Source organism: Mobula hypostoma, chromosome 17 (genome assembly GCF_963921235.1).
Source record: "Mobula hypostoma chromosome 17, sMobHyp1.1, whole genome shotgun sequence".
Lineage (NCBI taxonomy): Eukaryota > Metazoa > Chordata > Chondrichthyes > Myliobatiformes > Myliobatidae > Mobula > Mobula hypostoma.
Genome location: NC_086113.1, coordinates 9,581,592 through 9,604,189, shown reverse-complemented (window position 1 = coordinate 9,604,189; position 22,598 = coordinate 9,581,592). Strand labels below are relative to the sequence as shown.

At 41.4% G+C, this 22,598-nt stretch overlaps 1 protein-coding gene across 3 annotated transcripts in view; it reads left to right on the top strand.

The window, feature by feature from the left end:
- creb5b (cAMP responsive element binding protein 5b) overlaps nucleotides 1-22,598 on the top strand; it is a 371,769-nt gene that overhangs the window by 71,659 nt on the left and 277,512 nt on the right. The window lies entirely within an intron of this gene.

Sequence of the window (22,598 nt, the reverse complement as noted above, 5' to 3'; positions counted from 1 at the left end):
AGTTTCTTGCTTTGTGGCTACCTGTGAGCAAGCAAATCTCAAGGTTGTATAATTTATACATTCTTTGACCATAAATGAATCTTAAACAAGAGAAAATCTGCAGATGCTGGAAATTTGAGCAACACACACAAAATGCTGGAGGAACCCAACAGGCCAGGCAGCATCTATGGAAAAAAGTACAGTCAATGTTTCAGGCCAAAACGACAATTGTTCTCTATTCCAGAGATGCTGTCTGGCCTGCTGAGTTCCTCCAGCATTTTGTGTGTGTTGCTTAAATGAATCTTGAATGTTTGCACAGGTAGGTGTTGTGGGCAAGAGAATAGGCAGAGCTAGAGAACATAGAGTGTAGAACACAGGGAAAATTACAGCACAGTACAGCTCCTTTGGCCCACAATTTTGTGCCAGCCTTTCAACCTACTCGAAGGTCAATCTAATCCTTCCCTCCTATATAGCTCTGTATGTTTCTATCATCCATGTGCTCATCTAAGAGTCCGTTAAGTCCCACTAATATAGCTGCCTCTACCAACATGCCTGACAGGGCATTCTACACACCCACCACTCTCTGTGAAAAGAACTTGCCTCTGACATCCCCCCTATACTTTCCTCCAATCACCTTAAGATTACGCCCCTCTTGTATTAGCTATTTCTGCCCTGCAGTATAGGGAATAGGGTAGATCACAGTAACAAATTGGCATGTATGATGTTGTAGGCATCACTGAATCATGGCTGAAAAATTATAGCTGGGAACTTAATTTCCAAGGGTACACATTGCATCGAAGGGGCAGGCAGGAAGGCAGAGGGGGTGGCGTTGATCTGTTGTTAAAAAATGTAATCAAATCATTAGAAAGAAGTGGTCTGGGGTTGGAAGGTGTTGAATCATTGTGGATAGAGCTAAGGAACTGCAAGGGTAAAAAGACCCTGATGGGAGTTGTATACAGATGCCCAAATGGTAGTAAAGATGTGGCTTACAAATTAGAATGAGAGACAGAAAATGCATGTCAAAAGGGCAATAGTCATGGCGGATTTCAATATACAGATAGATTGGGAAAATCTGGTTGGTGCTGCGTTCCAAGAGGGAAAATTTCTAGAATGCCTATGAGATGGCTTTTCAGAGCAGCTCGTGGTTGCGCCCACTAGGGGATCAATTATTCTGGGTTGGCTGTTGCGCAATGAACCAGAATTGATTAGAGAGCTTAAGGTAAAAGAACTCTTAGGGGACAAGTGATCATATATGATTGAACTCATTCTGAAATTTGAGAAGGAGAAGCTAAACTCAGATGTATCAGTATTACAGTGGAATAAAGGGAATTATGGAGGCATGAGAGAGAAGTTGGCCAGAATAATTGAGTGGAAAAGAATACTGGCAGGGATGACAGCAGAGAAGCAATGGCTGGAATTTCTGGAAACAGTTCGGAAAGCACAGGATAGATATATCCCAAAGAGATAGAAGTATTCTAAAGGCAAGATGGCACAATCGTGGCTAACAAGATAAGTCAAAGCCAACATAAAAGCCAGAGAGAGGGCATATAATAGAGTAAAAATTAGTGGGAAGTTAGAGGATTGGGAAGCTTTTAAATACCAAGAGACGACAACTAAAAATTAATTAAGAAAGTAAAGATGAAAAATGAAGTTAAGCTAGCCAATAATATTAATGAAGATACCAAAAACTTCTTCAGATATATAGGGTATAAAAGAGAGGTGAGAGCGGATTGCTGGAAAACAATGCCTGAGAGGTAGAAATGGGGACAAGGAAATGGCAGACGAACTGAATAAGTATTTTGCATCAGCCTTCACAGTGGAAGACACTGGCAGTATGGTGGATGTTCCAGTTGTCAGTGGTCATGAAGTGTGTGAAGGTATCATTACAAGGGAGAAGGTTCTTGGGAAACTGAAAGGTCTGAAGGTAGATAAGTCACCTGGACCAGATGATGTACCCCACAGAGTTCTAAAAGATGTGGCTGAAGAGATTGTGGAGCCATTAGTAATGATCTTTCAAGAATTACTTTATTCTAGAAAAGTTCTGGAAGACTGGAAAATTTCAAATGTCATTCCACTCTTCAAGAAGGGAGAGAGGCAGAAGAACAAAAATTATGGGCTATTTTAGTCTGACCTCAGTGGTTGGGAAGATGCTGGAGTTGATTATTAAGGATGTAGTTTTGGGGTGCATGGAGGCACATGATAAAATAGGCCGTAGTCAGCATAGATTCTTCAAAGGAAAATCTTGTCTGACAGATCTGTTGGAATTCTTTGAAAAAAGAACAAGCAGGATAGACAGGGGAGAATTGGTTGATGTTGTGTACTTGGATTTTCAGAAGGCCGTTGACAAGGTGCCACACATGAGGCTGCTTAACAAGTTATGAGCCCATGATATTAGAGGAAAGACTGTAGCATGGATAAAACAGTGGCTGATTGGCAGAAGGCAAAGAGTGGGGATAAAGGGAGCCTTTTTTGGCTGGCTGCCAGTGACTAGCGGTGTTCCACATGGGTCTATGTTGGGACAGATTCTTTTTATGTTATATGTCAATGATTTGGATGATGGAATTGATGGCTTTATATGTTGAGACTTTATAAGCACCAGTGAGGCCTTACTTGGAGTTTTGTAAGCAGTTTTGTGTCCTTTATCTTAGAAATGATGTGCTGAAACTGGAAAGGGTTCAAAGGAGGTTCACTAAAATGATTCCAGCATTGAACAGCTTTTATGAAGAGTGTTTCCTGGCTTTGGGCCTGTATTCACTAGAATTTAGAAGAATGAGGGTTGACCTAATTGAAACCAATTGGATGGTGAAAGGCCTTGATAGAGTGGATGTGGAGAGGATATTTTCTATATGGGAGAGTTTTAAGACCAGAGGACACAGCCTCAGAATGGCGAATCAGAATGGGATTCAGAATCGGGTTTATTATCACCAGCTTGTGTTGTGAAATTTGTTAACTTGGCAGCAGTAGTTCAATGCAATACATAATATAGAATGAATAAATAAATCTATTACAGTATATGTATATTGAATAGATTAAAAATCGCGCAAAAACAGAAATAATATATATAAAAAAAGTGAGGTAGTGTTCACGGGTTCAATGTCCATTTAGGAATCGAATGGCGGAGGGGAGGAAGCTGTTCCTGAATAACTGAGTGTGTGCCTTCAGGCTTCTGTACCTCCTCCCTGATAGTAACAGTGAGAAAAAGGCATGCCCTGGGTGCTGGGGGTCCTTAATAATGGACGCTGCCTTTCTGAGACACCGCTCCTTGAAGATGTCCTGCATACTTTGTAGGCTAGTACCCAAGATGGAGCCGACTAAATTCACAACCCTCTGCAGCTTCCTTCGGTCCTATACAGTAGTCCCCCCCACCCCCATACCAGACAGTGAGGCAACCTGTCAGAATGCTCTCCAGGGGTGTCCTTGTAGAATGGAGATGAGGAGGAATTTCTTTAGTGGGAGAGTCGTGAATCTGAGGAATTTGTTAGCACAGCTAGCTGTGAAGGCCAAGTCTTTATGTATATTTAAGGCAGAGGTTGATAGATACTTGATTGGTCAGGGCATGAAGGGATATGGGGGGAAGGCAGGAAATTGGAGCTGAGAGGGAAATAGATCAACTATGATGAAATAGTGGAGCAGACTTGATGGGCCAAATAGCCTAATTTTGCTCCTATATCTTATGTTCTTATGGTAATTCAGGAACACCTCATACTAAATCTGCGTAGCTTCCAATCTGGTGGCACGAATATCAATTTTCCAATAACTTCTCCTCTTTCCTCCTTCTCAGTTTTTCTATTCCTCATTCTGGCTCCCTGATTACACCTTTACTTATCTTCACCAGCCCATTACCTCCCTCAGGTGCCACTCTTCCTTCCCTTTATCCCATGGTCCACTCAACTCTCCTATCAGATTCTTTATTCTTCAGTCCTTTACCTTTTCCACCCATTACCTCCCAGCTTCTCACTTAATTCCCTCCTACACTCCCTATCCCCCTCACCTGGTCTCACCCATCAGCTAACAGCTTGTGCTCCTTCCCCTCCTCTCACTTTTTTATTTTGGCTTCTGTCCTCTTCCTTTCCAGTCCTGATGAAGGGTCTTGGTCCAAAATATCAACTGTTTACTCACCTCTATAGAAGCTGCCTGACCTGCTGAGCTCCCCCAGCATTTAGTGTGTTTTTCTAAGGAAACGAAGGTTCAGAAGGAAAGTGAATAAGGAAGCACAGATCAGCCATGAATTCATAGAAAGGCCAGCTCTTATTCCAACAATTTCTGAAGTGTTCCATCATTTCTGAATCAGCTGCCTGGTTCTGCCCTGTTTGAAAATTTTAGCATAATGTTCTGTGTCTTTCTTTAAATATCTTAGTCAGCTCAAGTAACTTCATCAGAGTTCAGTTTCACACTTAACTGAACCTTTTCAAAAGAGTAGGCTCATTAAGGCCAAAGTGTAGCTCTTTATGAGTGATCCTTGTAGGTATACTCAATGCTGGCGAGGGCTTCACCTGTGACGGGCTGAGCCACATCCATTAATCTTTATACGATTTTCCGTTCAAAGGTATTTGTGTTTCTGTATCAGGTCGTGATGCAACCACTGCACATATTGAAGTTTGTCAAAGTTTTAGGTGACGTGTCAAATCTTTGCAAACTTCTCAGAAAGCAGAGGTGCTGCTGTGCCTTCTTTGTAATGGTACTCATATGCTGGACCTAGGACACATCCTCTGAAATGATAACGCTGAGGAATTTAACGTTGCTGACCTTCTCCACCTCCAATCCCCTGGTGAGGAGTAGCTCGTGGACCTCTGTTTTCCTCGTCCTATAGTCGATATTTTCTTTGGTTTTTCTGACGTTGAGTGAGAGGTTGTTGTTGAGGCTCATTCAGCTGGGTTTTCAATCTCCTTCTTATACGCTGATTTGTCACCACCTTTGATTCAGCCAACAACCTCCCCTGGTTTGGGAATCCCTTTTCCACTTTTCAGGCATCTTCCTGTTATCCAAAGTCATCCTCCTTCCCAGTCCCTTGCTAATGTTAGCCTGCTGATCTAGCCAGGAGGCTGACTGCAGTTATGTCTGACTGGTTGGGTCATTCATGAAAATCACCCCTGAGTGAACAACATGAAATATATATGCCTAATAAGTCATTGTATAAGTGCTTGTATTATTACCAATGTAAATGTAATTATCATTATGAAATGTTACATGGAAGCAGATTCTCAGATTCAGTAAGTGGGACACATATTGCGAGGCAGTATGCTAACTATTTATTTACAAGCCAGCAGTGAAACACTCAACCAGCTATCTAAGTCAAACAAGTACTCATCTAAGCCCCCTTAAGTTACAAAAACTCGGACACTAAACATTCATAACACTTCTCACTAGAACAGGTACTTTGTTAATTCCAATGTTACTCAACTATGACACTAAACATTCAACAAACAGGTACTTATTTAAGGGTGCCCCTGGGCCCTCCTATCTGAAGCACACTTTCCCAAAGGCTCTTCATCCCTGGCTGCAGCTCAGTTTGAAGGGACCTCCTTGTGAAAAAGAGGCACAGTGTCCTGCTTGCACTATTTTTATACCAATTGAGTGCCCAAAACAGGAAGCTGGTGCCATGGTGTGAAAGCCAGCCAATGGGAGAGAACTGCCACATCCTTGAAACGGGGCAATCAGTGTTTGACACAGTGGAAGTGGCTTTTAACCAGCAGGTAAGTTAACACGTCACATTACAGAGAACTTTGTGAGTTATTTCTGCATAGAAACAATGCAGTTCTTGTGAATAAAACCTGGTTAGTGGCCAGCCAGCTTGCAATACACATGTCTATTTTCCTTTGTTTAATATTTATTGTTTTACAATAACATTGGCTTCATTTAGAAGTCTGGCAAAGCAGAAAATACATTATTTTATAAAATGTCATCTGTTTAATTTATTTTGTTCTGGAACATTGTACTCTCTTGGCTTTGTTTCAGTCTGACTTTCCAAATGAAATGGTTGGGTTGGCCTGCAATAAATTGCCTGTTGTAAATAAATTAAGACATATTTATTTGGTCCTTTTGGTAATCACATGACAGGGGTGCTACGGTAACATAGTGGTTAGTGCGACACTATTACAGTTCAGGGCACCAGAGTTCAGAGTTCATTTCTGGCAGCCTCTGTAAGAAGTTTGTATATTCTCCCAGTGACTGCGTGGATTTCCTCCAGGTGCTCTGGTTTCCTCCCGCAGTCTAAAGATGTACCAGTTAGTAGGTTAATTGTCATTGTAAATTTTCCCCTGATTAGTCTGTGTTCCATGCTACAGTTTATCTTAAAATCAATCAATCAATAAATAAATAGATAAATAACTATAAAGACAACAGAGTACTTCTGTTGTGTGGTCGCAAACTTAATATTCAACAAAGCTCTTCGAACAGAAATCTTAAGACACACCCTCACAATGTCATTAGCTAGTGTGGAATAATCACCAGCTTTTTCCGCTGCATGTTCTTAAAGCCATGGCACCACATCCTTTGGTGGAGCAGACCTGATAGGCCGAATGGCCTAATTCTGCTCCTTTGTCTTATTGTCTTTGAAGGGTCAAGAGCACAAGGAGAAATGTTTGATCCTCCCAATTTCAATCTGGCGTTCCTTGCTTTACCCTGAGTGGATTTGGAAACTTAATACAGATTGACAGAATAAGACCAAAGAGGAAGAATTAGGCCATTTGACCCATTGAGTCTGCTCTGCAATCCCTCTCAATCCCATTCACCTGCCCTCTTCCTGTAACTTTTTACACCCTTACTAAAGCAGAACCTAACAACCTCCACTTTAAATATACCAAGTGACTTGTCCTCCACAGCCGTCTGTGGCAACAAACTTCACAGATTCACCACCCTCTGGCTAAAGAAATTCCTCCTCATCTCTATTCTAAGAGGACGTCCTTGAATTCTGGCCTGTGCCCTCCGGTCCTTGACACCACCACTATAGGAAATATTCTCTCCACATCCGCTCTATCTGGCCTTTCAATGTTTGATAGGTTTCAATGATATTCCTCTTTCGTTCTTCTAAACCGCAGCAAGTACAGTGCCATTGAGTGGTCCTCATACGTTAACCCTTTCATTTCTGTGATCATTCTTGTGAACCTTCTCTGGACCCTCTCCGATGCCAACACATCCTTTCTTAGGGTAGGCGCCCAAAGCTACTCACCATATTCCAATTGTGGTCTGACAAATTTCTCGACACATGCTGGTGATAATAAATCTGATTCTGATTCTAATTCTGACCAATGCCTTATAAACCATCAACATTACAACCTTGCATTTATATTATGAGGAAATCAGGAGATATAAGGTTTGTGTAAGAAATGTGGTAGAATATTAAACAAGGATCTTATCAAATGGCAGAGCAGGCAAAGAATTGAATCCCAATTCCTTTAACACTTTGAGGTGCATTTGTTGGTTCTGGGCCTATACTCAATGGCGTTCAGAAGGATGAGGAGGGATCTCATTGAAAACCACTGAATTCTGAAGGCCTGGATAAAGTGGGAGAAGTTTCCATTAGTCTAGGATCTGAGGGCATCAGGATAGAAGGGACATCCGTTTAAAACTGAGATGAGGATGAAATTCTTCATCTGGTGGGTGTTAATCTGTACAATTCATTAAATCCATGAGGCAAGAGCAAACAAAGTCAACAAGTTCCAAGTTCTGTGTGGATCAAGTGCAATAACGTGCATTTGACATATTTTTGGTCCAGGACCATTTCATGATGTCTCTAAAAGAACATTGATAAATGACTTTGTTCACTGCTACAAAGTTGTGTTAGTCTTTTCTAATCAGTAAAGTATTGTGTTATCCTAACCTTTTTGGAGCAGACTATTTTGTTCTTTCTGCCTGAACTCAAAATTATTCGCAGAATAACAATAATAATGCAACAGGGATAACAATGAAGTAGAACAAAAAACATTGAAAGGGGGTTTTGGCATTAATATGAAATTCTTTGTTCAGACTGCTGCAATCATATAATTAAAGTTCAGCAAAAAAGAAGACTTCCCACTCACCATTTAGAAAGAAAGTAGCACATGAATTTCTTTGATTATATACTGCACTACATTGAAAAAGACAAGGATACCAATTAAAAGTACACAGATGCATAATTTAAATGTTGCACTTGAACTGAACATACCAGGTCTGAAATGTCATGGGACCTTCATTGTCTCCTGCTGTCATTTTGGCAAGAGGACGGTGGAAACCCTAGAGAGACAGAACAAACAGCTGACTGTAGCATTTCTCTGGTTTCCTGCCAATGTTAGAGCAAGAAACTGGTGATAGTCCCCATGTAGTTTCAGGGCCAATAACTAATTTGAGAATGTGTAAATGTTGTTTTCTTTCGTGTGTGTTCTCCTTGCAATAGCAGTTGGTCTGTGTGGGAAATTTGAAACTTCAGCTAGACAGAAAATAAATGACAATAGTAATAGCCATACTTCAAACTTCAAAAAGTAATTTTCTTTCACAAGCTTAATTGCAGAACCTAATTGAAGTATAGTGTATGAAATAATGATGTGAAGTTATTTTGCTACTCAGTGTAACTCCTTTACAGATATGAACTATTATCAACCCTTGTTCTTTCTTTTTCAATATTTTTATTAATTTATACATAGAAGAATACAGAGTACAAAAAGATATATATTACAAGTAAAAAAAGATAAAATAATACCAAATACATTTGAATCACACTTGCGATCTCATTACCCTATATTCATGTAAATAAAATTAAATCATAATAGTGAAATATGATAATTTATTATACAAAAAAAATCTAAGCCCACTACCAGGATCGAAGCTGTTTGGTAAAGAAAGAAAAAAAGGAAAAAAAAACCTTATCATATAGTGAAATATGTTATTAGCCAACATCTGTACTTTAACAGCAAATCAAAGGTTTTGAAAACAGTTCAAAAATGTTCCCCACAATGTTTCAAGGTCTTGGCTAGATTCAGAAATTGAACAACGAATCTTCTCTAAATTTAAGCATGACATAACATCACGTAACCGTTGAGAATGAGTAGACGGAACAACATTCTGCGATCTCAATCATATACATTTCCTAAAAGTCCCGCTAAGAACTTAGTAGATGTAATTTCTAATTTGAAACCTTTCAACCCTTGTTCTATAGCTTAACATTACCATAAGACATGGGTGCAGAATTAGGCCATTCGGCCCATCGTGTCTGCTCTGCCATTCCATCATGGATGATTTATTTTCTCTCTCAACACCATTCTCCTGCCTATAACCTTTGACACCCTTACTAATCAAGAGCCTATTAGCCTCTGCTTTATTTACTCAATGACTTGGCATCCACAGCCATCCGTGACAATGAACTTCACTGATTCACCACTCTCTGACTAAAGGAATTCCTCCTCATCTCTGTTCTGAAGGAAGGTCCTATTCTGAAGCTGTGGCCTCTGGTCATAGACTCCCCCAATACAGGAAACATCCTCTCAACATCGGCTCTGTTGAGACCATTCAAGATTCAATAGGTTTCATTGAGAACCCCTCATTCTTCTAAACTCCAGCAGGTACGGGCACAGAGCAATCAAGTGTTCCTAATACGTTAACCCTTTCATTCCTGGGATCATTCTCGTGAATCTTCTTCTGGACCTTCTGCAATGTCAGCAGACCCTTTCATAAATAAAGAGCCTAAAGCCTTAAATAATTGCAGTAAAACATCACTACTGATCAGTACTTTAAACTACTAGCAATAAATGTTACTTACATGTAACGTGAATATGAAAATGAAGCCCTATTAATGGCCTTTAGTTCTATTTATTTTGCATGAACACGATCAAGTTTATCCCTAAACTAATAATACCATGTTTCTCATCAGTCAGTAAAGCTGACCAAATTCAACTAGGTTAATCAAAAAATTCTGCTACTTGACTGAAACGTGGCATAATAGTGTAGTGGTTAGCACAATGCTTTACAGTACCAGCGACCCAGGTTCAATTCCCACCGTTGTCTGTAAAGAGTTTGCACGTTCTCCCCGTGACCATGGTGGGTTTCCTTCGGGTGCTCTGGTTTCCTCCCACATTCCAAAGGCACACCAGTTAGTAGGTTAATTTGCCATTGTAAATTGTCCCATGACTGGGGCAATTAAATCGGGGGTTGCTGGGCAGCGTGGCTCAAAGGGCCAGAAAGGCCTATTCTGTGCTGTATCTCAATAATAAATAAATAAAATACAATACTATCTTAAAATGTAATGACCATTTGTAAAAGTATGAACTGTTCTACTTCTCACATCTCTGTCCATGATAGTCGCCGAGAGATTTTATCAGTTTACGAATAGTTGAATGCATGAGCGGTTTAATGTAGAATTGTTTCTGCTATATTGACCATTCTGAGACAGCTTTCCATATGGGATCCCATTCTAAATTCTCATTTTTTTGTTATTCTCCAAACCAAAGTACAAAGTTCAGAGTAAATTTATTATCAAAGTACATACATGCCACCATATATAACCCAGAGATTCTTTTTCTTGCGGGCATAGTTAACAAATCTACAATACAATAATAACCATAATGAAATCAATGAAAGACTGCACAAAAATGTGAGCCAATGACATGCATTGTATTGAACACCCATTTTTGTTTGGTGTGTATGTACATTTAGTGGCCATTTTAACAGGTAGCCGTACCTGATAAAATGCCACTGAGAGTATGTTCCTCATCTTCTGCTGCTGTAGCCCATCCACTTCAAGGTTTCAACTCAGACGGTTGAAAAAGCTTGGCATGGGCCTCCCCAAATCCTATGAACTTTCTACAGGAGCATAATTGAGAGCATCCTGACTGGCTGCATAACTGCCTGGTACGGGAACTGAACCTCTCTTAATCGCAGGACTCTGCAGAGGGTGGTGCGGACAGCCCAGCGCATCTGTGTAGTTGTGAACTTCCCATGATTCAGGGCATTTACAAAGACAGGTGTGTAAAAAGGGCCCAAAGGATCAGAGGGGACCTGAGTCACCCCAACCACAATCTATTCCAGCTGCTACCATCCGGGAAATAGTACCGCATCATAACAGCCAGGACCAACAGGCTCCGGGACAGCTTGCCATCAGACTGATTAACATATGCTGATTTGAGTGTATTTCTATGTTACAGTGACTATTCTATTTATTATAAATAACTATGGTTGCACATTTAGACAGAGATGTAACGTAAAGATTTTTGCTTCTCATGTATGGGAAGGATGTAAGAAATAAAGTCAATTCATTCATTCATTCATTCAATGAACTGTGCATTCGGACACCACTGTACACCACTGTTCTAACGTGTAGTTATTTGTGTTTCTGTCGCCTTCCTGTCAGCCTGAACCAGTCTGGCTGTTTTTCTCTGACCTTTCTGACCAAAGCATTTCTGTCCACAGAACTGCCGCTCACTGGATGTGTTCACACCATTTTCCATAAACTCTAGAGACTGTTGTGTGTGAAAATCCCAGGAGATCAGCAGTTTCTGAGATACTCAAGCTACCCCTTCCGGCATCAACAATCAGTCTGTGGTCCAAGTCACTTAGATCACATTTCTTCCCGATTTTGATGTCTGGTCCAAACAACTGAACCACTTGACCATGTCTGCATGCTTCTATGCATTGAGTTGCTGCCACATGATTGGCTGTTTAGGTATTTACATTAACGAGTAGGTGTTCTGATATATCTAATAAATTGGCCACTGACTATATGCTGATATTGACAACTCTTAATACTGTGGTGAAGGGTAAGAAGCCAAAATCTCTCATGAGAAATCCTGTACGCGGTAAGATAAAAGTGAACACTTAATCTTCCAAATGGTGCCCATGCCTATAAATTGGATAGAATACTTTTATAACCTCTTTGCATTTCTGATTTGTTTGCTTTTGTTATTGGGCATAAAATCCTTCAGTGATTAATTCTAAAACTCTTTCAAATATTTCATAGCACTCTATTAGGATGTTGTGTGAGTCAATAGACATGAGCCAAATCATAGATGAATTATCATGCATGAAATCAGACATAAACCTTTTTACTAAATTGTTTCTTTAATGGGTGTAAGATATAATGTTCACTTGTTGAAAGATGTAGGCACTCTCCTTTGGCTTGGTTATAATACCCATTATGCACACTCAGTGGCCACTTTATTAAGTATACCTGTACACCTCGTTAATGCAAATATCAGCCAGTCATGTGACAACAACTCAGTGCATAAAAGCATGCAGACATGGTCAAGAGATTCAGTTGTTGTTCAGACCCAAACATCAGAATGGGAAAGAAATGTGATCTAAGTGACTTTGACTGTGGAATGATTGTTGGTGCCAGATGGGGTGGTTTGAGTATCTCAGAAACTGCTGATCTTCTGGGATTTTCACGCACAACAGTCTCTAGAGTTTACAGAGAATGATGCAAAAAGCAAAACAAAACTCTAGTGACCAGTGGTTCTGTGGGTGAAAATGCCTCACTAATGAGAGAGGTCAGAGAAGAATGGTCAGACTGGTTCAAGCTCATGGGTTGGGGATAGTAAATCAAATAACCACACGTTACAACAGTGGTATTCAGAAGGTAATCTCTGAACATATAACATGCCAAACCTTGAGGTAGCTGGGCTACAGCAGCAGAAGACTATGAAAGTACACACAGTAGTCACTATATTAGGTACCTCCTGTACATAATAAAGTGGCCACTGAGTGTAATATGGCACTTTTCAAGCCTCCTCTGCTCTGGGGAAAATAATTGCAGTTAATCCAGCCTCTCCTTATGACCCATGCCATCCATTCCTACAAATACACTCACAAATCTTCTTTTTCACCCTCTTCATTTTAATGACATCCTTCCTTTATGCATAACAGCTTGGCGTGGCAATTGCTCTTGATGTGATGTGCTAATATTTATGTGATATACTGATTAGAATTTCACATTCCTTCTTCATCCTTCTTTTTAAATAATGTCCATGATTAATCAATAAATCCATTCAATTCACCATGCTTAGATAATTACTCTTCGTAAAGTACCTATAAATATTTTCTGTTTCGAAACAAGATGTAGGACTAGGGAATTTTTGCCGTTAGTTATCAATCAATGAGGTAGGAAATTGTGGCACTTAAAGCTTCTATCAATAGCATAATAAATGTGACGACAAAAATGTAACCACATATTACAATGTTTAGCCATTTTCTTCAAGTGTCATAGACTAGCCTGGTAAAAATAATGAATGACTCAAACAGTTCTTTCAATGAAGAGATAGTGCAAGCACTTTCACCCATTTACTGCCTTCCTTTTCTGTCTGTAATTCGAAAGATAGCTTCTTCCTCACTGCAGTTCCCATGGCAGACATCACGGGTTTATTTTTTTATTTAGAGATACAGGGTGGAACAGATTCTTCTGGCGCTGCCCAGAAACCCACCTATTTAACACTAGTCTAACTGACATGGTGGCATAGTGGTTAGCAATACCAGTGATGGGGGTCAATCCCCATTGCTGCCTGTAAGGAGTTTTACATTCTCCCCATGACTGCGTGGGTTTCCTCCAGGTGCTCTGGTTTCCTCCCACAGTCCAAAGGTGTACCATTTAGTGGATTAATTGGTCATTGTAAGTTGTCTTGTGACTAGATTAGGATTACTTCGGGGGATTGCTTTGTGGCAAGCCTTGAAGGGCCAGAAGGGCCTATTCCATGCTGTATCTCAATAAATAAATAAAATAATCACAGGGCAATTTACAACAATCAATTAACCCACTAATCGGTACTTATTTGGACTGTGGGATGAAAATGGAGGAAACCCACATGTTCTCAGGGAGGATGTACAGACTCCTAAACACAAAATACTCTGCAGGTGCTGGGATCAAAACAACACTCACGGTACGCTGGAGGAATCTTCCAGCCCGAAGCGTCGACTCATCGTTTCCACTGATGCTGCCCGACCTGCTGAGTTCCTCCAGCGTACTGTGAGTGTACAAACTCCTTCCAGACAGCTTCGGTCCTGGACTCCGAACTCCGACGGCCTGAGCTATAACAGCTTCATACTAATCACTACCCCACCGTGGTGGCCTTCTGCTCAGAATGGCTGATATTTCAATTTCAGTTTCTATTTTTCATTTGCAAAATTCCCTGATCCTCTTAGTCGTTCTCATAGGCCTTCGTAGGGACTTCCGGTCCGATGCCCGACTGCTCCCATAACAGTTGGAGATGCAACTTGTCAGGATGCTTTCAATCGTACTCCTGTAAAGTGCAGTTAAGATGGGTGGAGGGGGTAGCCTCACACTTCTCAATCTCCTTAGGAAGTGTGCCTTCTTGTTCAGGGAGATGATATTAAGGGACCAGGTGATGTCATCCATGATGTGAACTCCCAAGAACTTGGTGCACTTAACTCTCTCTATGGACGAGCCATGTATTCACAGAGGGTGATGTTCCATCTGCCCCTTTCTGAAGTCCACAATGATTTCCTTGGTTCAGACTAAGGCTGTTCTATTCACACCAGCCCACCAGCCTCTCCACTTCCTCTCTGTACTCCTACTCATCCCTGTTGGTGATGAGGCCAGCCACTGTCATCCACAAACTTGACGACACAGTTTGAGCTGGATCCTGTGACACGGTCTTGTTTCAGCAGTGTGAACAGCAGTGGGCTGAGCACACAGCCCTGGGGAGTGCCAATGCTCAGAGTAGTGGGACAAGAGATGTTGGTGCCCACACAGACTGACTGTAGCCTTTCTGTTAAGAAGTCCTGGATCCAGTTGCTGAGGGAGGTGTTGAGGCCCAGCGAGGACAGTTTCTGGGGTACGATGGTGTTAAATACCAAACAGAAGCCTATAAACAGCAGCCTGGCATATGAGACCCCACTTTCTAGGTGGGACAGGACAGAGTGGAGGGCAGAGGCTATTGCATCATCAGTGGATAAATTTGCACAACAAGCGAACTGGAAGGGGTCCAGTGTAGTCAGAAGTATGGCTTTAATGTGCTCTATGACCAGCCACTCAAAGCATTTCGTAATGGTTGATGTTAATATCACTGGATGATGGTCATTTAGGCAGGTTACTGTCACTTCCTTTGGCACTGGAATGATGGTTGCCGCCTTGAAAACCGAGGGGACAGTGACTGTTTGAGATGTTGAATCTATCCATCAACACCTCTGTCAGCTGGGCTGCACCGTCTTTCAGAACCTAACCTGGTATATTATCGGGTCCCGCAGCTGTGCATGAGTTAACCCTGGCCGGGGTGTTCCTCAACTCAGCTTCAGCCAGACGGAATGCCTGCTCCCCGGGGGAGAGGGGTGCCTTCCTCACCAGCACTTTGTTCTGCTCATCAATTGGGCATAAAAGACATTCAGTCTGTTGGGGAGTGAGGCATTCTGGTCACTGATGCGCAGGGTAGACTTGTAGACTGTAATCCTCTGAATTCCCTGTCACATGTGCGTTGTGTCCCTGGTATCGCAGAAGTGGTTGTAAATTCTCTGAGAATGCTCCTGATTTGCCTTCTTAATGGAGCTGGAAAGCACAGTTCTTCTTCCCCTGATAGCTGTCAGATCCCTTCAGATCTAAGGGCAGTATCGTGATCCCTCAGTCATCCAGGGACCTCTGCATTAAGCCATGGCTTCTGATATGCCCTCACCCGGATGTGTTTCGTGATGGTAACATCCTCAGTACAATCCGCAGGTGTTGCCAGTCAGCACTGAACTCAGTGAACTCATTGACTGCCTTTGGGACTCCAGCTCCAGATTTTTCCCTCGGGGGTTTACTCCTGAAGCCTTCCCCAAGCATTGGAGGTTTGAGATCAGAGTTTTCCTTCTCCTAGATGAACTAGCAACCGCGGCTGATGAGTCCCATCAACAGCCTGCCTTTGCCCCTTCTCCTGTCAGTACAACGGTTCAGCTGGGCTTAGTAGTTAAACCGCATGTGAAGGCCAGGAGCTGAACTTGGTTGTCAAAGGCTACTTGAGTTGCAAGCCATTGGGAGGTTTTAAAAGGTAGTGGGAGCTTGTCCCCACTACCACTCCTGGCTATAACAATCTTAAGGAACCTCTCTTTTTCATAAGGCGTTTTCACCCACAGAATCCGCTCACTGGATCTCTTATGTTTAGTGCACCATTTTCTGTAAACCCTACAGACAGTTGTGCATGAAAATCCCAGGAATTCATCTGACTGGGAGATACTCAAACCACCCTGTTTGGCACCAACAATCATTCCATGGTCAAAGTCATTTAGATCTAATTTATTTCCTATTCTGAAGTTTGGTTTGAACAACTGAACCTCTTGACTGTGTTTTGAGTTGTCTGATTAGATATTTGCATTAATTAGCAGGTGTACAGGTGTACCTAATAAAGTGGCCACCGAGTGCACCCGGCCATCATCCAGGAGTTCTACTCAAAGGCTCAGCTGAGTGCCAGGGTGAAAATGAAAAATGACAGAATTTTCATCCGATTTGCATTTTCTGCATCTGAGGCTCTTCACCGGGTCTTGGTATATGTGACACTAATAAACCAATACCATTCTGTCAGGCATTTCCAAAGTGGAGTCTAAAGTGGCTGAAAATACAATGTTGGCTTTATTAAGTGATAAAGATATTATGAGGTTTAATTGCATGTGGAAAAATAACTGCCGTACAGTAAGGGTAATTCCTTGGGGTGGAGTGGGCTCCATTTTTCATGGAATATATTATGTGTGGCTTGATAGATTTTCAGAGTGTGCCAAGTTTTCGACAGGCTGTTGCTTTAAGGAACTTTAGTCTTTAGTGCTTGCACAGTCATTGACAAGATCTGCTGCATTTCTCTTTATTGGCACGGTTGTCCTTCGGTTAAATAGGCTTGAAATAATTTCAATTGCCATATCTCAGGGGCATATAAATTGAAGGTTTTTGACTAAAACAGATTGGATGACAGACCGAATTAGGAAAACAAGCTGCATGTTTTGCTTGAGAAGAGTATAAAGAAAGGAAAGTTAAAAACCCCACCCTTGTGCATGTAAGAATTTAAGAACACGTGAAATCTGAGCAGGACTTGGTGAGACAGCCCTTCTTCCGTACTATATGGCAGGGCTAAAACGATTGTTGAGGTAACGATTACCTCTATTTGCCACTTGCACATCGAAACATACAGTGAAATGCGTTGTTTACATCAAATCAGCGAGGATTGTGCAAGTGTCGCAGTCTTCCAGCACCAATATAGCATGCCCACAGCTCGCTAGTCCGAGCCCTACATTTTTGGAAAGTGGAAGGAAACCGGAGCTCGGAGAAAACCAGAGCGGACATGGGGAGAACACACTTACTCCTTACAGTTCCCAGTATTCCTTACTGGGAATTGAACCCAGATCACTGATCGCAGGCACTGGAGAGTGATGTGCTAACTGCTACGCTACAGTGTGTGCATGCCCGTGCATGTGTGTGTGCACACACACACAATGCTGGAGGAACACAGCAAGTCAGACAGGTTCTCTGGAGAGAAATGAACAGTTGACATGGTCTGAGCCTGCAATGTCAGAGGTTTGTTTTCCTCTACAGATGCTACCTGGCTTGCTGAGTTCCCCTCGCATTTTCTGTGTTTGCTCAAGATTACCAGCATCTGCAGAATCTTGAGTCTCTTATTAGATTTAACTCCACTTTACTAGCTGATACCTCTATGCTTCTTCTTGTCATATTTTGCTCAGCTGCTTTTCTCTTTCTACTTGTGAAGGACTTTAGTTATATGCTGTTATAAAGATAACTAATAAGCCCTCCAGAGCCAGACACAATTGATCAACTGTTCTGAGACTTGTTAACTAGAGTTGAAAAACTACAAGGCACAACAGACAAAGCCTGGTTTTGGTAAATATCAACACACATGCATATTCCTAGCTGAAGAAGGGGACAATGGATAACATTAGTAACACACACAAAACACTGGAGGAACTCAGCAGGTCAGGCAGCAGCTGTGGAAAAGAGTAAACAGTCAACATTTTGGCCCAAGCCCCTTCCTCAGGACTGAGAAAGAAGGGGGAAGATGCCAGAATAAAAAACGTGTGTGTGGACGCTAACTGGAAGGTGATAGGTGAAAAGTGTGTTGGGGGGGAGGACGCCAGCTGGAAGGCGATAGGTGAAGCCCAGTGGGTGAGAAAGGTCAAGGGCTGGAGAAGAAAGAGCCTGATAGGAGAGGAGAGTGGACCACAGGAGAAAGGGAAGGAGGAGGGGCCTAGGAAGAAGTAACAGGCAGGTGAGAAGGTCAGAGTAGGGAGGGAATGGGGTGAGGGGAGGAAGATGCCATTGGGTTGGAAGCTACTCAAGCTGAATAGTAGGTGTTGTTCCTCCACCCTGAGGGTCACTTCATCTTGGCATAAGAGGAGGTCATAGACTGACGCATTGGAATGGGAATTGGAATCAGAATTAAGATCTTTGGCCACTGGAAAGTCCTGCTTGTGGCAGATGGTGCAAGGGTGTTCAACAAAGCCACCCCTCTCCCACTCCCGATTTACGGTAGGTTTCACCTATGTAGAAGTGGCCGCATTGGGAGCACCAGACCCAATAGACGACCCTTGCAGATTTGCAGGTGAAGTGTTGCCTCACCTGGAAAGAATGTTTGGGACCCTGAATGGAGGTGAGGGAGGAGGTGTACCTCAACTAGTCCTCGACCATGGAGCTTCAGATGAGAGCAAAACAGTTAGCAGAGTTGTACAGACTTTGAATGGCTCATTGATTCCCACTCAGTGAGAGAAATGATTAACTTTGTCACATTTGCATCAAAACCCAGTGAAATGTGTCATTTGCATCAACGACTAACGCAGTCCAAGATGTGCTGGGGGTAGCCTGCAAGTGTCACCGTGTTTTCAGTGCCAACATAGCACGCCCACAACTCACTAACCCTAACCCGTATGTCTTTGGAATGTGGGAGAAAACTGGAACACCAGGAAGAAAACCACATGGTCACAGCGAGAGCCCACAAATTCCTTACAGATACACATTTAACATCATGTGAAATGTGTCATAGGGGTCAAATTGAATTGGTGAGGATTGCATTGGGCAGCCCACAAGTGTTGCCGTTAAACCCAGGTCACTGGTGCTGAAATAACGTTACGCCATCCGCAACGTTACCGTGCCTTCTAACTTTGCTTTGCAGAATAACTGAAAAGAGCCAGGCAAAGTTTCTGATGATAAATTCTGTCAGTGTGCTTGCTTTTTAAAAGAAAATACCACTTTGAAAGAAATGCTGTTCCTTCATACAATTACTTATGCTTTGTCTGTGAATAACTTAATATGTTGCACATGGCTGGGTATTGGTGAATTCAATCAGAATTCCACCTTAATGATAATGATGATGATTTAACTCTGTTGCATTGAAATGGGTTGAAATTGTCTGAAATGTTTTGTAATGTATTGATTGAAGTAGCAAAGGCAAGACATAGTTACTAAATGGTGGGATTGTGCTTGTTCTAAAAAAAAGTAAAGGTTCCTGAGCATGAAAAGGAAGTACCAAATTAATTTGATATAAAGGTTGAGGAAAACATATTGTTTGAATTATAAAGTACAAATCATTAAATTAAGCCATCAGTTAAAACTGACAGAAACTTGGTGAGAATATCAGAAATGTAATGGCAAAATTTATTTCTGAATATAACAAATAACAAGCATCTGTAATTAATTATAACCACTTATCTTCATTTGTAAGCTTTACATTCATAAATAGCCCAAATGGTGAAGACAATTCTTGAGAGTAAAAGCCTTTTTGATTTAAAACAGAAATCTGTGCAGCTTTAATCTTAGTCATACACTGAAAAGATTAACTGCAACCTCCAAGCATGGCAAAGAGTCGAATAAGATTTAATATCCTCAGAGGGATAAAAAAATGGCAATTGCCGCAATGAGCAATCTGTACCTGGTTGTTTTGAAGCAGGCATGACAGATAAAATATGCCTAAAGCAGCCTGACTCTCAAAACTTAATTGGCAGCCTTGTAGCCCCTTCTCATTGTGACCATCAGGTAAAGGAACCTGAAGATGCGCACTCATTGTTTCAGGAACAGCTTCTTTCCCTCTCCCATCAGATTTCTGAATGGACCATCAACACTACTTCACTATTTTTGCTCTTTTTTCCATTATGTATTTATCTTCTTTTTACATATATTTCTTATTATAATTCATAACATATTTTACTTTTGCATTGTACTGCTGCTGCAAAACAACAAATTTCACAACATACATTAGTGACATTAAGTAAATCTGACCCTGATTCTATTATGAAAACACAATACACAAAGTATTTTTGATACAGTTTATGAGGTATTTATGCCATAGCTTTCATCTGTTTTTTAGTTTTGAGCATGATCATCAGATTTGTTCTCATGATAGGAGCATTTCAGAGATGTTGAAAGGGCTGAGAAACAGGTATTTTCATCCAAGATAGAAAAGAACTTAATTGAAATTGCCAATTAGAATAATTGCAAGCACCTATTAGCAGTTAAAAGGTACTTTGCTATGGGTTTTAGTGGAGACAGGAAGACCTTTACTTTCTCAGAAATCTGCTCACCTGTTGCTGGTTGCTCAGTGCCTGACCTCCCTTCAGGGACTATTGTGATTAGATACCAAGGAAAAGCAGCCCGATATCCTCCAATTTCCCTTAAGGGGAGTTGCTTGTCAGAGTACGCCTGGCACAGATGGCTTGCTCAAAGTATTGTGGTGAAGTCTGAACAATGGGGATGCTTGGACCTGCTTCCAATGCCACACTCCAAGATTCTTACAGTTACGGGCAACTAATTGGAGAACCACCCTATTAAGTTTTAAATATTACCTCGTGGAAGGAAATATGTCTGCAGTAGGAAAGTAATTCATATAAGTCAAAAAATTGACTTAAATCTTAAAGAGTGTTGTAGGTTTACTTGTGCTGGAATATCTTCCATTGCCACTACTGTAATGAAAATGGAAAATTCTAGAAACACTCAGCAAGTTGGGCAACATCTCTGGAGAAATGATTCACCAGGATGCACATTTTGGTAAGTCCCTTTCCTCAAAAAAATGTGAAACCACCTCATGCTACTTCCCCAGTATGACGGAAGTAAATTAGATTTTATCAGGAGCACATACAAAATGCTGGAGGAACTCGGTACTGATGAAGGGTCTCAGCCCAAAATGCTGACTGTTTACTCCCTCCATAAGTGCTACCTGAGCTGCCGAGTTTCTCCAGCATTTTACGTGTGTGTTGCTCAAGATTTTCAGCATCTACAGGATCTCTTCTGTTTAGAATTTGCTGGCTGGCTTTGCGTAGTTAGTAATAGTTTTGAGAATGGCTTTGGTAAAAGAGTGGAAAATTGTTTGCTTAGGGTTTGAGCCAATTGTGATAAACAAGAAATTAAAAAAAAATCAAGGGTAGGAGTACTCTCAATTTTTTTTCTCAATTATTTTAACTCTTCTTAAATAAAGAACCTTGTTAAAGTAGACTATTTACATGAAAGCTTCTTGCTAATCTGAATCAGTTTGATTAGTGATATCAAATACTTCTGTGTAGCCGAATTAATGCATCTGAGTTCTGCGAATTAGTTGGAAATAACATGCAAGGTCTAACAACATATCTAGCACGTGTATTCTTTGAGCCAACTTCACTACTGCGGTGCAGTCATTAAGTTATCCTTGTGGGAACCAATCAGGTTCTAAAATTCAATTTATCTGAACGTAGGAAACAGAAAGAGTCGGCTATTGGGCTCATGATGTCCATTCTGCAACGCAGTGAGATTATGTCTGGTTCTCTACTTCAGGCCCCATTTTCTGTCTTTTCCCTCTTTTCCTAGATTCCTTTGATGTCCAGAAATCTATTGGTTGCTGATGTGAAAACAGTCAATGTCTGAGCCACTGGAGTCTCTTGCAGTAGAGACTGATTACTTGTTGAATTAAAAATGCCCTTGCTACAGTCCTAAATGGCTGACCTCTCATTTTTAGACTGTAATCGTTTGTGTATTTAATATTTCAATAATATTTTAGTAATCTTATTATTTGATTAAACATTCTTGTTCATTTAAATAATTATGGGTTATTTGTAAAATACGTTAATTGCATACGTCATCACGCTACCACGTGATACCCGTGCAACTTGCTTAAAGTAAACTTGAACTATGCCCATATTTTCAGATTCCCGTGAGTTTCTTTGAATTGGGTGAATGTTTTGAAGTTACAAAACATAACATAACCCCGCGTTCACCATGTCTCCATCTCCATCTAACACGTGGAGCCATGTGAGCAAATTGAATGTTTCAGTGCAGGTCACCCCTCATTCTTGTACAGTTCCTCCTGACCCAGCTGTGTGACGGAGGACTCTATGGGCTCTTCCCAGGGGACGGACAGACGGACGGGGGGCGGGGAGACACACACAGAGTCATGGACATCAAGTAACTCAGATCAGTAACTCAGAGAAAGACAGCCTTTGGTACATACTATGAATCTTTACTACACATTGTATAAAGGAAAGAGACAAAAGTATTATCAGTATTACCAAGGTATTACTTACTGCCCATTACGCCACTGGCACTTAGAGCAGCAACGAAGGTCGTCCATCTCTTCCTTCATCCTGTCAGTAGCTTCCTCTTGGTTTTCACTACTGTGTCAGCCATGCAAGTTCCGGTAGAGACTCAGGGATATCGTCGCACTCAGATATAGAAGGTTCTTCATTGCTGCACCTGATGATCCTGTGATCTCTGTCTC